The following is a 14,935-nucleotide window of genomic DNA, read 5'->3' as shown; positions in this document are numbered from 1 at the left end:
GCTCAAAATATGAAGTTCCACAGCAGAAGTCAGTAGAGTGGAAAAGTATATACACGTTTGAGCCACAGCTGCAGAGTCAGTTTGGACGTGATTAGAAACTTATTACAGCTATCCAAAGCAATACTAATTTTCAGGAAAATTAACTTTCTGCTCTATTTCTTTTGTGAGCTGGTGCTGGTATCCTCATAAGAGCTGCCCACCAGGCAAGTGACTGTTTTGGTAATGATCAAGTAGTTCCTATAAAGTGTATGTAATATTTCTAGCTTATAAAGCAATTTGGACTAGCAAAAGGCACAGAACAAATCTTTAGTTTTTATTTATCAACAATTAGTAGTGCCTCGCACCAGTGCAGTATTTTTTTAATTGGAAGGATCCCAAGTTAAGATCTGTATTTACACTGAGATTCGCTAGCACCAATGTATTTTGACCCTTTATCCACTATTGAAATGCAGCTGTGATACAACATGGCAGCTGTTCAGGGCAGGAAGCAAGAAAAATGTTGTGTCTGATCAAAATTGCAGTGGGAATTGATTGGCAGAACATATTTACCCTGAAGATGGGGCCGTGCCGCCAAACACAGTGGGTAATCCTGACTGGGGCTTTGGCACGCTACTTTAATACAAATGCAAAGAAATATTCATTTTGACACTTGGTTGATGCACCAGGATTAAATTTCTCTGCAGTCTTTCATAAACTGCCTCAAATGTGTGTTGGCCATGGCCTCTTCTCACTCTGGACAGCACTCTGTTCCCCCTCAGAATATTGCCTGGGAGAAGACTGAGCCCTGTCCCACCACTAACCCCCTTCCTGCAGCATCTGCTCCTGAGAATTGCAACAGCCTAGCTAGCTGTGAGATGGGCTGGGAAAAATGACAACTCCGGCTCTGTGCCATTGCTGATTTTCATAATGCTTACTTAAGTACAAAGCCTACAAAACATCAGCAGAGTTGTGAGGCCAGATAAAATCTGGTTCCTGGGATGGAGCTGTGCAATGCACAGAGTGCTCTGCGGGGCTGATGAGAAGCAGCTTCCCAGGAGGTTTCCAGCCCTGGGGATTTCAGGGGAACTGTGGTCCCAGGTGCTGCTGCTGGGGCTGCCCTGTAGCAGCTTGCACATAAATATTAGTATCAGCTGTGACTTGCTGTGCATCCACTTCCAAAGAGGCTGCAGCAACCCCCACCCAAAGTCTCTCACAACACAAGGAGCATGTCATTCAAAACAGAAAATAGCTGTAGTTCAGCACAGGGTTAGTGGGAAAGGATCATACAGGGTGTTATGGAAGCCCTCCTGGCATCCTGCTCTCCTGAAAGCTGGCTGGGGAAGGGGCTGGGGGCTGCTGAAGGCAATGACCATTCTTGAAGCCTAACAAGGGGCCACATTGTTCCTGGGGCTATCACTTGGTTTCTGATTCACCCATAGCCAACGCACCATGATCAGATCACAGCTGGCCCAAGGATACACTTTCCAGTGCATTTAGTGCTTGGAACAGCCCCAGGTTTCAGGACCACATGGTGAGAAGGAGAGGACAGCTGTGAGACAGAGAAGGGAGCTGATTTTTGCCTTCCCTCAAGATGAGCTTTTCTTTCATAGTTTGGTTGTGTCAGCAGCATTCCAGGTTGTAAAATTAATTTGGAGCCTATCTAGATCTGGGTGAAGGGCAGCCAGAGGGAGAGTGGAACAGGCAGTGGGTGCTTGCATGGCTGCATGCCTCTCGCTGGTCAGCTGTTCAACTGCTCGTGACAGATCACAGATGGATCCCAAGCACTCAGCCTGTGTTTCTTTCAGCTCAAAGCTTTAAGATAGCTTTGTTTGTGTCTAACCTGGGCACTATGTAGCTGCTACGTCCCAGTGGGGTGTATCTGGCAGTAGCTGAGCTTCTTCGTAAGTAAGCAGTGGCTGGCTTCATGGCAGGAAGGGGGAATGCCCTGAGAGTGACTGGGGACTGAGCTGGACTTCAGTTCCAGGCGGACCTTTTCCTTTATCTTTGCAGCACAGTGCTTCTGAGTGATTCCTGACTTTTTTGTTCCAGTTTCCTGTTAGACAATAACATACCGTTGCTCGCCTCCTATCCTAAGCTTCCCTGTTTTGGAAACGGTTTTGCTGTTTCACCTAGGAGTGGCTGCAATTCAGGGATGAATGAAGTGGTGCCTCCCTGTTTGCAGGTCCCTAAAGCAAATCTGGAATCTCCTTGTCATCCAAGTCCTTCACTTCCCAGCAGGAATTTTCGTCTCTCCTTCCCTTTCTTCCAGAGCTGATCGGAGAAAGGCAGCTGCAAGCGGCATGTGCTGCCATCCGCTTCTCTGCACCGCTGCAGACAGAACATGAGTAATAAACTACAGCTTGTCAGGGAAATCTGCAGTTCCCTACCTACGGCCTATACTTTGTAGGCCTATAAAGTACTTTTAGATTGCTTGAGAAAGTCAATCTGTTAATCAACAAAGGTAATAAGCCCACTTTTTTCTTTCCCCTTACAGGGCCCCAGTTCTATAAGGAGTCATAGAAGTTAAACATTGAAAAAGACCTGCAGTGTAATTGAGTCCATCTCCTAGTAGTGTGGGGGTGTTTTCTATTACAGATTTTTATTGTTATGTCAGCCTGGTTTTAAACAATCTCTGCTGCATGATTTATGCATTCTCTTGAAATATCATGCTCAGCCCAACACATCTCAACATCTCCAAGATTTTCCTGATACAATTATTTAACCGGTTCCTCTAAAAATGGATCTGATTTCTCTCAGTTAAACCTTTCCTGTTCTGCAACATGGTTCATTCTACTGAAAAAACAATTCCCTTTCACTTTAAAGGTGCTAGTGGGACAGCCAGTCTGCTGTTTGGCCCAGCTGCACTCGGATCTCATTTCTCAACCCTACCCTTCCCCTTCTTTGAGGAGGAGGGGCAGTCTTCATATTTTCCCTTTAAGCTGAGCTGTGAAAAATAACTGTTTGCCAAAATCTTTCACCTTGGCCCTATACCCTCACAGATGTTTTCTACAGCATAAACAAAGCAGCAAAGAATGTCGGGGCACAGGGGGAGGGGGTAGAGATCAGTCTGGAGAATTACAGCTCCAGCCGCTCGGCTGTAGTCTGCCTTTCAGAAATGCACAAGAGCTGCTCCCAGTGCTCAAGGAGCAGAGCCAGCTGTAAAATCATCTGCAGCTTGATATAACATGAGCGTTCAGCCATGCGGTCTAAGCATATGTAATGAACACGTCACTGTAGCATGTATGCAAATTAAGAATAGTGATAAATCTGGCTGGTAAGACCAAGTCCTCAGCTGTTCTTCAGCCATCTTTCTGATCAAAGAGAGATGGTGCCAGCCGTTGCATTTGGGAGAGTAGGAGGAATTGCAGGAAGAATTGTGTAGTACGTTATGCCCTTCAAATGGCAAAATCTGGCTTCACACCCCAGGGCTGAAGTTGTAAAGAGTTTTGTCATGGGCTTTGCCAGCTCTATTGACTACAGTTGTGTCAACAAATCGGAGTATAGGTCTGGAGTTCCACAACCTCATGGCATAACAGAGTTTGCTGAAGGAAGTGAAACAACCTGAATTTTGCTGAGGCACAGTGTCACTTTGTCTATTGTGCTACATTGCGGACCAAATAAAACATCCATATGACTGTGAGGTAGATTCCAGCTGCTGATTTTGAATGGAAACTATTTGGAGGAAAGGAAGGCGGGAACCGTTGGGACTGACAACTTATGTGAAAAGAAGGAGATGCTCTTCCTAAAGCAAGTATTTCTAACTCTTGCTGCTGATGGAACGCAAGTAATAGCCGTGAGTCCAGTAAGGTCCTGATGAGATTCTGACAGCAGGAGGTGGTGGCAGTGATGTGGTTGTTCACCTAAGCCTCTGTGTTGTTTCAGAATACTGCTTTGGGCCAGTGGAAAAGTTTTTACTGTAAACAAAGTCAGTTCTTGTTTAGGAGCCTTGAAAGGAAATTCATAACGACCACTGTAAACCACCTGGTACAGATGAAAGGGGTCAGGAATCTGGGCAATACTTAAGCAATTTGAGGCTTGGGAGCAAACCTCAAAATCTCTCCTATCGTCACATACAAATCACAAAGAACATTGGTCACGTATGAATATATCACGGAGAATCCGTTTGTGAGCCTTCCTGCATATGCTGGTGGGTTGAGAGGCACCAAAACAAAGGGGACTATGGTTGGAAAGATTTGCATATTAAGGAAAAGAATGTGGAATGTATGTATTATGTGTAGTAAGAGTGTGGAACTAATGGCTTATGACAGGGATACAACTATGGAATTAATGTGATTTGGCAGCTAGGCATTAATATGGAATGGACAATTCTGGAGGAACCAGAACAGGAGCGCACAAGACTGTAGCTGGAGCTACGCCCTTGCATAGGAGCTGTATCAAGAGAAGGTTTCTTACATATATGCAAGACTGGACAGAGTTTATCCTGGTGTCATTATTAGGAAGCAGATAAAGATCTTTCTTTGTATTTGTAGGGTGTGAGAAGCTTTTAGTCTCTGTTGACTTGACATGAAGAATCCTTTTGAGCATATATCCTGCTATTTTGTGTGATTATGATTTAACTGCCATCATAGTTTCATTGTTTAGGGTTCTGTTAAATATATTTAGAATTCTCTATGGAGAAAACAGATGAATATATTTATGGCTATCAAACATATGTTGTTTAGAGATAGATATAATGATTGTGTATAGCGGAGCACAAGATCTACTGCCCTAAATAATCTCAAACTTTCTTGCCAGCTAAGAGCATGATGAAGTTGCCTCGTGCTTCTTGAGTGTCCCAGGAAGTGTTGATAGTCCTGGTAGTAGGGTTGTGTCAGCAAAAAGTTCCTGAGAAACAGCCCCCGTTAAAAGCATTACAGCATTTTCCAAAATTGTCTCATTCTTCAAATATTTTTCTGTGCCTATGTAAAGTATCATGTTAAGATTCAGACTCTCACCAAAGCATTCTCAGCTGCTCAATATTTGTTCAAGCCAGTAAACAAGAGAACATAATCGCTGAAATGTTATTTGTAGTCATTTGGAAGTCCATATCAGTACATGTCATGCTGTCGTATACTGTGGTTAGGGCTCTGTTCAAGGAAAAGATTTTCTATATCACATTGGTAGCTCCAAGTGATACGCTGTGGTCATTAGATTGAGCTCCATTTGTTCACTGTGAGTTGAGCCACAGTACTCGCAGTTTTCAGAGAAAATTTGTTCAGAGACATGTTCACATCTCATCTAGGCTTTGTTAATGGAGGAGTTCTCACCTGGGACCAGCACTCTCTTGGCTTTCCCTATGACTAACTGGTACATGAACTTCTCAGGCCCTGTCAAATCTGCTTGACATCTCTGTGCTGAAAGAGGGGAGTATGTTGGCGTTATGAGAGGGATTAAAGGAATGGCAGAGATGAGGGTGCTGCAGCAAACTGGCTTTGAATGGGTGGGGAGAAACGTGTGCCAGGAACAAACAAGCAAAGAGCTGTGGATGAATGAAGCGTGGCAGAACTGTGCAAAGGATGTTTTTGTAGAAAGGATTTTGTCTGTTCTGTGCCTATTTCTACTATGTCTGTCAGTCTGAATAGAGGCGTCCCCACTGAATATCAGCTTTTGCATGACTCCAGCATGTTCCTGCAGCCAGTCCAGTCTGGAATCTGTCTCTCTATATGGTGGCAAGAATACAGTCTCTTCTGGTCCCTTTAATGTGGGAAGCAGCTAGATATAATTGTCTTAAAACCAGGAAACAAGAAGTTAAGGTATATGCCAGCCTGTAACTCAGCCATAAGCCTCTTTGAGCAATGCCTCAGCATGCCAGTAGTACACACTGACACTATTGCTCTCACCGCTGCTACAAAAGAGTGTCACAAGAGCACTGCAGGAGGCTAACACCTTTTCTTTTGCTGAACCCTTGGCTGCATAAGGGAATTGAGTAGCATCACTGTTGCATAAGTACTGCTACCTCATAAGCAGAATTTCACAGTATCTCTGCCATTCAGTTTCCATTCAAGAGGAGGTGTTACATGTAGGTGTAGGAGGTCTACACTCAGACACTTAGCTTGCTCTGCATAAACCATTCCAACCATCCCAGGCTTGGTAGATGTTACCAGCCATGGCCTCTTGCCCTACAGAGTCATTCCAAAACATGGCTTGTCAGCTCAGCTCTGGGATCTGAGACACACATAGCATCATAGAAACATTGGTTAGAATGGACCTCTGGAGGTCTGTAGTCCAACATCCTGCTCAGAGCACTGCTGTTGCCAGCACTTAACAGGTCAGTTGTGACTTTGTCCAGCCAAGTCATGAAAACATCCAAGGATGAAGATTGCACCACCTCTCTGGGTAACCTGTTTCAGTACTGTACTACTCTCCCAGTGAAAAGTTTTTTTTCTGATGTTTAATGCTAACCTTAATATGAGGTCCCACACACTTATACCAACATATCTGAAACACCCAAAGGTGGAATCACAGAATCACAGGTCATCACACAATTGTCACGGTTGGAAGGGACCTCTGGAGATCAGTCCAACCCACCACTAAAGCAGGTTCACCTAGATCGAGTTGCACATGATGGAGTGAGACATACCTGATCCTCTGAAGTTCACATCCATCTCTCACCATCACTGCTTTGCCATGTTGCTTCTGGTTTTGCTTCCAACAGTCATTGCAGTTACATGTCACATGGCAAATGGAGCGCTGGCACAGGCAACTAAAAGCTGGAGCTGAAAGCTGATGAGCACTATCCAGATAGTAGTTTGTTCCCTTGGACATTTTTTGCATCTACTAATTGTAGAGTCACATTATCTAAAAGACCCACTACAGAACCAAGGATGACCTGTGTAATACTGACCACAGCCTATTCTCTGGTCACTCTGCCTTAAGCATAATGCCTTATACTTGGCCAAGGGAATTCCGATGAAGCTGTGATTTTAAGATGTCAAGAAATGGAGAATATGAGAGTACTTTGGCATTTCATTACTTTAACTTGGCAGCAGCCTTTCTGAGGAGCCAGATGCAGTATTGGGATAGGACAGAACTCATATTGCTTGTGGCTGCTGTGAACCTTCGCTTGTAATTTTATGGCTTTGGGGGAAAGGTGTTAAACTTCAGCCACTCCTCACAGTACAGAATGGCACAAAGCAGCACTGCATAGCCGTAGGGGTATACTCCTAAAGGTTTGCAGTACCATAATACAAAAGCCAGCAATGAGTCTTTTTCATTCCTCTAATTGCATGTGCAGACATTGATTAAAGTCACTCCTGTGCTGTCTTTTTGTGTGCTGAAATTTCAGAATTATTTCCCTTGCAACTCTGGTTTCTTACTAGAGAGAAAGATTGTCTTCAGAGCTGGAAGTGGGTTTGTGTTCTTGTCACCTGTCCCACTCCACTGTTAGACACTATAAGCTGTCATTGTAAAATCTATGATGAATGAATCAGTTGTTTCCCTACTTCCTAAATAAAGAGTCCTTCCCACTTTCATTTTTCTACCAGAATGTTTTCCCTTTCTGAACTCCTAGAAATAAGATCACTTTCCTTTCACATCCAAAACTTAATTCTGAAGAAACAACAAATGTCTTCAAGATGATCCCTGGTTGAATCATCAGCACCGCTTCCTGCTTCACCCTCCACCCTCCCTGGAGTTCTCTCAGTCACATACCTGACCTGAACCTAATTAATTTGTGAGAGCTAGAAAGTTTGCTGGCTCGTGGTGTGGCTGTGGGCCAAGCAGGCAGAATTCTCTGTGCCTGGTACTGTAATTGTGAAATCTTGCTTGATGGACAGGAGGTTATTCTGTTTGGGAAAATTTTTTTTAAGCAAATGTCCTGGAAATCTGCAGCAGCACAATTTGGAGTTCAGAGAGTTGACTCCTTAGAGACTGTGGTGCCAGGAAGATCCCCATCTCCTTAATGCTGTGGAGAGCCAAAGAGGGTCAAGAGCACTTTCATTTCAAAGAATATTTAAAAAAAAAAACTATAACACATTTTGTCCTGCTTTTACAAAAGTCATTATTTTGTAAGGTCTGTTCATGACTCTTGTCACATAGCAGAGCCTTTATTAGGTCCTCAATAGTCGTGCCTATATTGCTAGAACAATAGGGCTTTTACTATGCTTCTCTTCCCTAAAATAAGGGGCTGGTTTTGAATTATGAGCTCTTATAAACAGCCCTGCTGAACAGTCCTGTTGACTTTGTCAAGGCTGCTGGTGTTCATAAGGATTATGGCATTGAGTGCTGCTCCTTGTATGGCCCTAGGAATCAAGCGTGGTAAGGAAGAATCCTCCTGCCATCATAGGAGGTATGGAATGGGCCACCAGTCTTTCCCATGCCATTATACTGTTTTGCACAGCAGAGGAACAAAGAGCAGCCTGGTGATGTAGGCCACCATTCATTCGTATCTTGCTTAGCTATGTATTTTTCCTTCTCTCTACTAATGGCCCTGTAGATTTTTCAAGGGACGTACTACTCAACAGTAAGTATGTCCACTTGTTTGCATGCATATTGTGGTGATGTAATCTTCTCTCCCTCCTGAATCATCGGTTTCAGTATCATTCTACATTTCTGTTGGGGCAGTGCGGCACTCTGAAAGCAAGGTCCTGGCCAGCATGTAAGAGCAGGCATTGTGTGGGCAGGGTCTATGCAGCATCCATGGTGTAACTCTGCCAGTTCATCTCAGACCTAGCTAGACTTGGTCGTACAGCCTGGGGTTCTCAGCTCTGCTATTAATGTATCCTGGTCCCAGCTTACAGTATACTTTTTATTCCAGTCCTTATGTTCTATCAAGCTGATACCCAGTCCACAGTCTTCTGAATCTACTGGTTTCTGCTTGTTCCTAGTCCTAAAGATCTTCCAGAATCTCCATCCAGTTCACTCTGTCAGACTGTTAAATCTTTTATCAGTCAGCCCCTTATCTGAGGCTCCAAAAATAGCCCATGAATTTTACAATGACTTGGACTGACTACTGGTCTGAAAGTTCTGCTTTGGAAATTGAATCTTTAAAGAACTGAAGCTGAAAGCAGCTGTTTGAAAGTTGTGCCCATATGTTTTTAACAAACATGGCCCACAGATAGCTGTAGTTAAGAGTACAGTTCCACATCCATTCCAGCCAATCTGAATCAGGGCTGCTATTGCCCAGCTATGCTTCTGTGTTTCCTCAACAGAAACAATAGTTTGTATCTGACCCTGCAACAGTATAGTTCAGGGAGCTAAACTGGCTGAAAATTAACACTACAAAAAACTAGTTTTCACCATCCTCTGGACCAATTTATTGCTAGGCTAGATGAGCACCAGTGCAGGTACAAGGAAGGAGATGGGGGATTGTGATCAGGGGCTATAGGAGGCAGAGCTGATGTAGCCACGGTTTAGGTCAGATTATGCTGTTGCGGAATCACAGCCTTTCTCACTTGTTTTTTACTCGTGTCTGTTCTCAATGTAAGAAGCACTAAAAGTGCATCAAGGTTTGGTTGTAGGACAGTAAACAGATAGTCAGATTATTTGATTTTTTGATAAGTAATCTCAAACACAACCAGAATTAGAAATTATACTCATGAGGCGCATGTGTGCCATGATTGAATTTTCAAGATTAAGGGTTCAATGCTAATCCAAGTCTTAAATCCAGCCTACTAATAAAATAAAAATCTAGAATAAATCAGCATAATTCCTAGGGAGCCAGTGAGAATTATTTCCACTACTGAGCTGAATGTAGTCTTGAGGGTTTTCTGGACTTTAGGAAAGCTGGCAAATAATTTTCCTTATACTTGATTAAATCCTATTTCTGTTTTCAGCGTAAGAAAGTGTTAATAACTAACATTAAAACCACTATATCAGTAATTTTCATCCCATCGTCCATGGATCCATCAGGGTCCACTGACTTCTAAGCAGTCTGCAAAAGATAAATGAAAACAGCAAAACCACTGTCAAGGAGACTTAAATTCACAACACAGTGGTCAGGCACTCCTTTGGAAAATGGCCCCTGTTCCAGGTAATTTCTGCCAATGAGTAGAGACCTGAACAGCAGGGAAGAAATGCTCAGGTGCAGATCACTATCGTGTGTCCAACCTCAGGCTGTAGGGATGTATGGGAATCAGTCCCATCTGATAGCAATTTAGGCACCATTATAAATGAGTTGTTTTTGTCAAGGTCCTTGAGAATGGATGGCTGCATCACAAAAACGAGCTTTACATTTTGGATTAAATGGATTGATGATGGCAATCCCAACAGCAAAAAGAGTAAGAGGAGAACTGTAATGGGAGCTCAGCAAGCCTCTCAGCTCTGGAATTGATCCATTGCTTGTGAGAGTGGTAGGAGAAGTTTGAACTGGTCTTGAGCTTTCTCTATAAAGAATATTCAACTTCAACATTTAGTTTTATTTAAAAATGAAAGCTGCAAAAGTTAGTTGCTTTAGAAGATCTCCAGTTATAGAAATGTGCTCCTACCTTTTCTCCTATCTTTGGAAATTCTTGTTTATCCAGCATAGAAAATTCATGGACAAATTCTGCCTTCAAGATCTATAAGCCTGATCAGTGTTTTAAAACCCCTGGAAGCAACGGCTTTGTTTATCTCCAGAAGTCCAAGAATAAGCTGATTTTGCTATTTTTAATCTATCTGGAAATATGCAAAGAAGAGAGCTTAATTGCAAACAGACCAAACCTTATATAGGAAATGGGTACGTCCCTTGGGGGCACCTAAAAAGTGAATGTCTGAAATTAAATTTGTATACTCTTCTCCCTCGCTCCCTGAAGCACGTACTCTTGGATTGAAAGGGAAGGCTGTGGGCTAGCATCATATCCCAGTAGTTTCTATCCATTATAACACTCTGGCTATCTTAATATTCAATTAACAGATGTTTCCCAGCATGTATGAGCTCGAGGTGACTAGTTGTATGTGTTTGTAATGAAACCCATTATAGAGAACAGAATAAAATTAGAAAAATAATGGCTCCATTGCTAGGATCTTAATTTGGCTACCAGAGAAAAATAAAGCAGGAGTACTGTGATTCCCAAATTTCACCCACACTTTTCTCAAGAGAGTGCTACCACACCCAGCCAACAATGGTGAAACCTCATATCATGAAAGCAGTTCCCATCACCTGCACAGTGATTCTGAAATCAGGATTGTCTTTTTCTCCATTTCCAAATATTACACTCTGTAATCGGTAACATATAAGGTCCTAAGGTGGACCAGGTGCATTTAGCTTAACTAAAAATCTCCCCACCCATGGAAAAAAGGAAACGGCATTGGTTTTTTATAGGCACAATAACAGACTGTGACTGCCAGTGCCATTTTGGTGTTAGCTCTTCCACTAGTTATTGCATGACCATTGAGCACATCACACGATATTCTCTGTATGTGCCCTGTGCTGTATCATGGACCTTGGATAGAGCACTGGCCCGAAACTGTGTTCCTGCAAGTCTGGAAGCAAGCACATACCAAAGCTCCTCAGGCATCTGCACTGATGCACGTCTATCAGTCAAGCATGTTTTGCTGTGCTGCCGCAAATGGCAGTGGCACGGCTGGGGTCCCTCAGTTAGCCCACAGTCTTGCAGCTGCAGCCCCTGCCCCGCTTCGTCAGGCAATGCTGCGTGCCAGGAGCAAATTGCTGCTAACTTCCATGCTAACTCCCTGGCCACCTGAAGAGTGTGCCACGCAGCTCATGTGCGGTGCCTGCTTGCCTTCAGTGCAAAAATATTCGCCATGCCCCACGCTATCAGTAGCCACTGCCATGTCCTCTGGGCCACAGTGTCTCTTGGATCTGAATTCTAGCCTCCATGTTCGGTGATCTAATAGCCAAAATGGTCTGGGTAACATCCTAAACGCTGAGTGGCCTGCCGGCAAGAGTGCACACAGGGGACCCAAGAGCTGTAGATTTATTGCTTGTAAACCAAAAAGTATATTAAAAAAAGAAGAGATAAAAATAGATGGGGAGCTTGGGGACCGGAAAGGCAGCCGGTAGAGATTAGATGCACTGCTGGTTGACTCATCCAGCTTGTTTTATTGTAGCACAGTTCCAATAACGGCTGTATTATTTCAGCTTTTGTGCAGTGAGCAGACATTTGTTTTACATCGAAACTTTTTCACATAAATGTGCTCCATTTTTCATTTCTTCTAGCATTTCCCAGAGTTTCTACTGGCAGTTACGAATGGGAGAGGTGGTGGCTCCAGAAGAATATTAGCCAACTTCTCAGCTGGTATAAATCAGCAACACCCCCTGGTATTTAATAGGGCCATGCAGCTTTATACCACTTGAATCTGCACCAACTGTTTTCTTTTAAAACGTGTCCCACCTTATAAAGAGCTGTGTTTTCTTCAGTGGTGGATTCTGAAATTAATGAGAAGTATTGGACTGACTGCCTCACAGAGCGTGTGCAGTGCACGTCTTGGCAGGATCTGCTTCCTAACGTGTGGCAGTGTTCAGTCCGAGGGACAACTTTGCAGGGGCCGCCAAAGAACAACAGCCGGTTGTGTCCTGTCTGCTGGACCGTGGCTGTGACCTGCCGCCTTGCAGAAGGCCTGCACACAGGCCATGCGCTGCCTGCTAGCTCAGTCTGTCAGTGCTTTTAGCCCCTTCTTCACTGCAATCCATTAAAACCCTTCTGTGCCTGCGTGGAAGTGGCTGTGAAGGCCAGTTATAGTGAAAATGTGTGGAATGCGTGTCAGGCTTTGTTAGCTGTTCACAGCTTGCTTCACGGCTTGGAAAGTGCTGCCCTGGCAACTTGGGCTCCATTCAGAGTCAGAGGAGTTCTGTGGAGACAGAAATAACCACAGAGACGGAGGAGAAGTATTTACCTGAAATGAGATCAGGTGGATCTACATGTGCGGTGGAGGCTGTGCATTTGTTACAGGGTGGTGGTGTGTTGTGGCTCCTACAGTGTGTACAGACTGAAGGAACACTTGAATAGGTCATTTAAAGGTGATTTCATGAGGCAGAACCTGGTGATCAGGGGGTCACTTTCCACCCGTGTTCCTGTGCATCTTATTATCAGCTCTTGAGCAAGCCAGCCTGCGCTGTGGACTAGAGAGTTGTAGATTTTTAATGGGATTTTGCTGTGGTTTTAGTTGAGATGTTTATTTGCATGTTGCCTTCATCAGTTTCTCTACACAAATTACACAGAGTAAGTGCTATGACTAGGTAGCTGTGCTAACCAGAAAAAATGCTTTTCTCTCTTCCATTTTTTTCTTAGCAGTGTGGAATTGGGAGGGAGAATCTGCCAAAATGTGACTTTGTTTCATCAGAACCTGCTCCCTTATAGTGGAAGCCATATGATAAAAGGCTTTTTCATGGTCAGCTTGTGAGTGCTGTGTGTAGCTTGAACATACACAGATCCTATAAAAAAATCCAGTTGAACCCCCTATTTTGAGACTTAGGCAGCTGTATAACCAAAAAGAAGGTCTAAGTTGATCCACAATCAATTTCTATAAGTGCGTATGAATAAAGTTGCATTGTAAGTATGTGAGGTATCATCGATTGTTTTCTACAACACAAAAAAAGGCGCTTTTTTTTTTCATAAACTTTTCAAGCTCATGAATTTGTGATAGCAGTCACAGGAATAAATGGTGAGGTAACAGCAGTGTTTTGTAGGATTAAGATAAATTTGGGTCTGAAATAAATTAAGACCTCCATAAGAGGTAAAGTTAGAAAATAAGTGTGTGGGAAAATTGGAGTGAGTGAGAAGGCAGCAGGGAAAAGGAAGCCACAGTACAAATTAAAGATTGCAAGTAACAGGGCTGGGTGCCAAGAGCCTCAGAAAAGAAAAGAAAAAAAAAATCCTTGATTAGCTAAACTGTTTGCTTTACTATATAAAACCTGACCTCCTTGAGGAGCCCTCAGCCCTGGCCTCCTGGGAGTCTGAGTACGTGCGGACGAGCTGCTGCCCTGCTGATGGCAACACAAATGCTCCAGCACCAGTCTTCTGCCCTGTGAATTTCCAGGTGCAAATGCTTCATCTGGCAGGAGCTCTGCCCTCATCAAGCCAACACTGCCTTAATGTTTTATCCAGCCTGGTAATATATATTTTTCTTCTTTTCCAAACTGCTGCAATAATCCCAGTTCCATTGGGATTATTGAGCATGTGTTGAAGGGAACCACTGCCTCTGAGCAGCTATAATGGTTAGGCCAAGCATGACTTTTGAGGGGACAGATGAAGGACAGAGGAGGCATGACAAGCCCATGCCTCCAGCCAAGCTCGGACCCCAGCTCTGACTACAGCAGCCAGTGGGGCTCCCCAGCTGCCCACAGCCCTCCTGTGTACAGAGCACTGTCTGATGTAGGTTGCCCTCATCATAAGTCCCCGATCCCCAAGGAAGATCCCCATGCACCTGCCTCAAGGCTTCTGCTCTGCACAGGAGATGCACAGAGATCCTTACAGAAAACCCCCAACTAGACCTGACACTTGCTATCTTGGTGCAAATGATCATTAATATCATCATTTGCGTTACTTGCTGTTCTTGATATTGATATTGATACTAATATTATTGTCTTTCTTCCCCTGATCCATTCACCATACCATCACCAAGTTGAATCATTGCTGCAGAGGAGGAAATTCAAGAGCTACAGGGAATGTGCTTGAGCACCTAACGCTTGTGTGGGTGTGTGTGTTCCATGCCTGCTGATGCTTTCTGAATGTGAGTTGTTCTGTCCTAGACACAACGTGAAAAAGGAGCTATCACAGACAACTGCTCTGAGAGTACAGACAGGGAGAGTTATATATGGAAACCTTTTGTCAGTGGTTCCTTCACTTTTACTCACAAAATTGTTACTTGCTGTCTAAACACTCATCTTCCTGCACTTTGTAACTGCAAAAAGCCATAAGGGACCTTACCTCATGAAACTACCTTGTACAATTTAATAAAGTAATGTAAAGACTGCAAGAGAAGAGCTCTTTTTTTAACAGCAGAGGATGGAAGAATTGCAGGGCTACTTTGTAATCATAGAATCATTTAGGTTGGAAAAGACTTTTGAGATCATCAA

The 14,935-nt window shown here is 43.6% G+C and overlaps 1 protein-coding gene across 7 annotated transcripts in view; it reads left to right on the top strand.

Moving 5' to 3' along the window:
- Nucleotides 1-14,935, top strand: part of RAD51B (RAD51 paralog B) — a 407,540-nt gene that overhangs the window by 360,450 nt on the left and 32,155 nt on the right. The gene's annotated exons all lie outside the window — the stretch shown is intronic.

The sequence above is a fragment of the Falco rusticolus genome, chromosome 7, assembly GCF_015220075.1.
Source record: "Falco rusticolus isolate bFalRus1 chromosome 7, bFalRus1.pri, whole genome shotgun sequence".
Classification (NCBI taxonomy): Eukaryota; Metazoa; Chordata; class Aves; order Falconiformes; family Falconidae; genus Falco; species Falco rusticolus.
The sequence above is the reverse complement of the archived record's forward strand: the minus strand, read 5'-3'. Positions and strand labels throughout refer to the sequence as shown.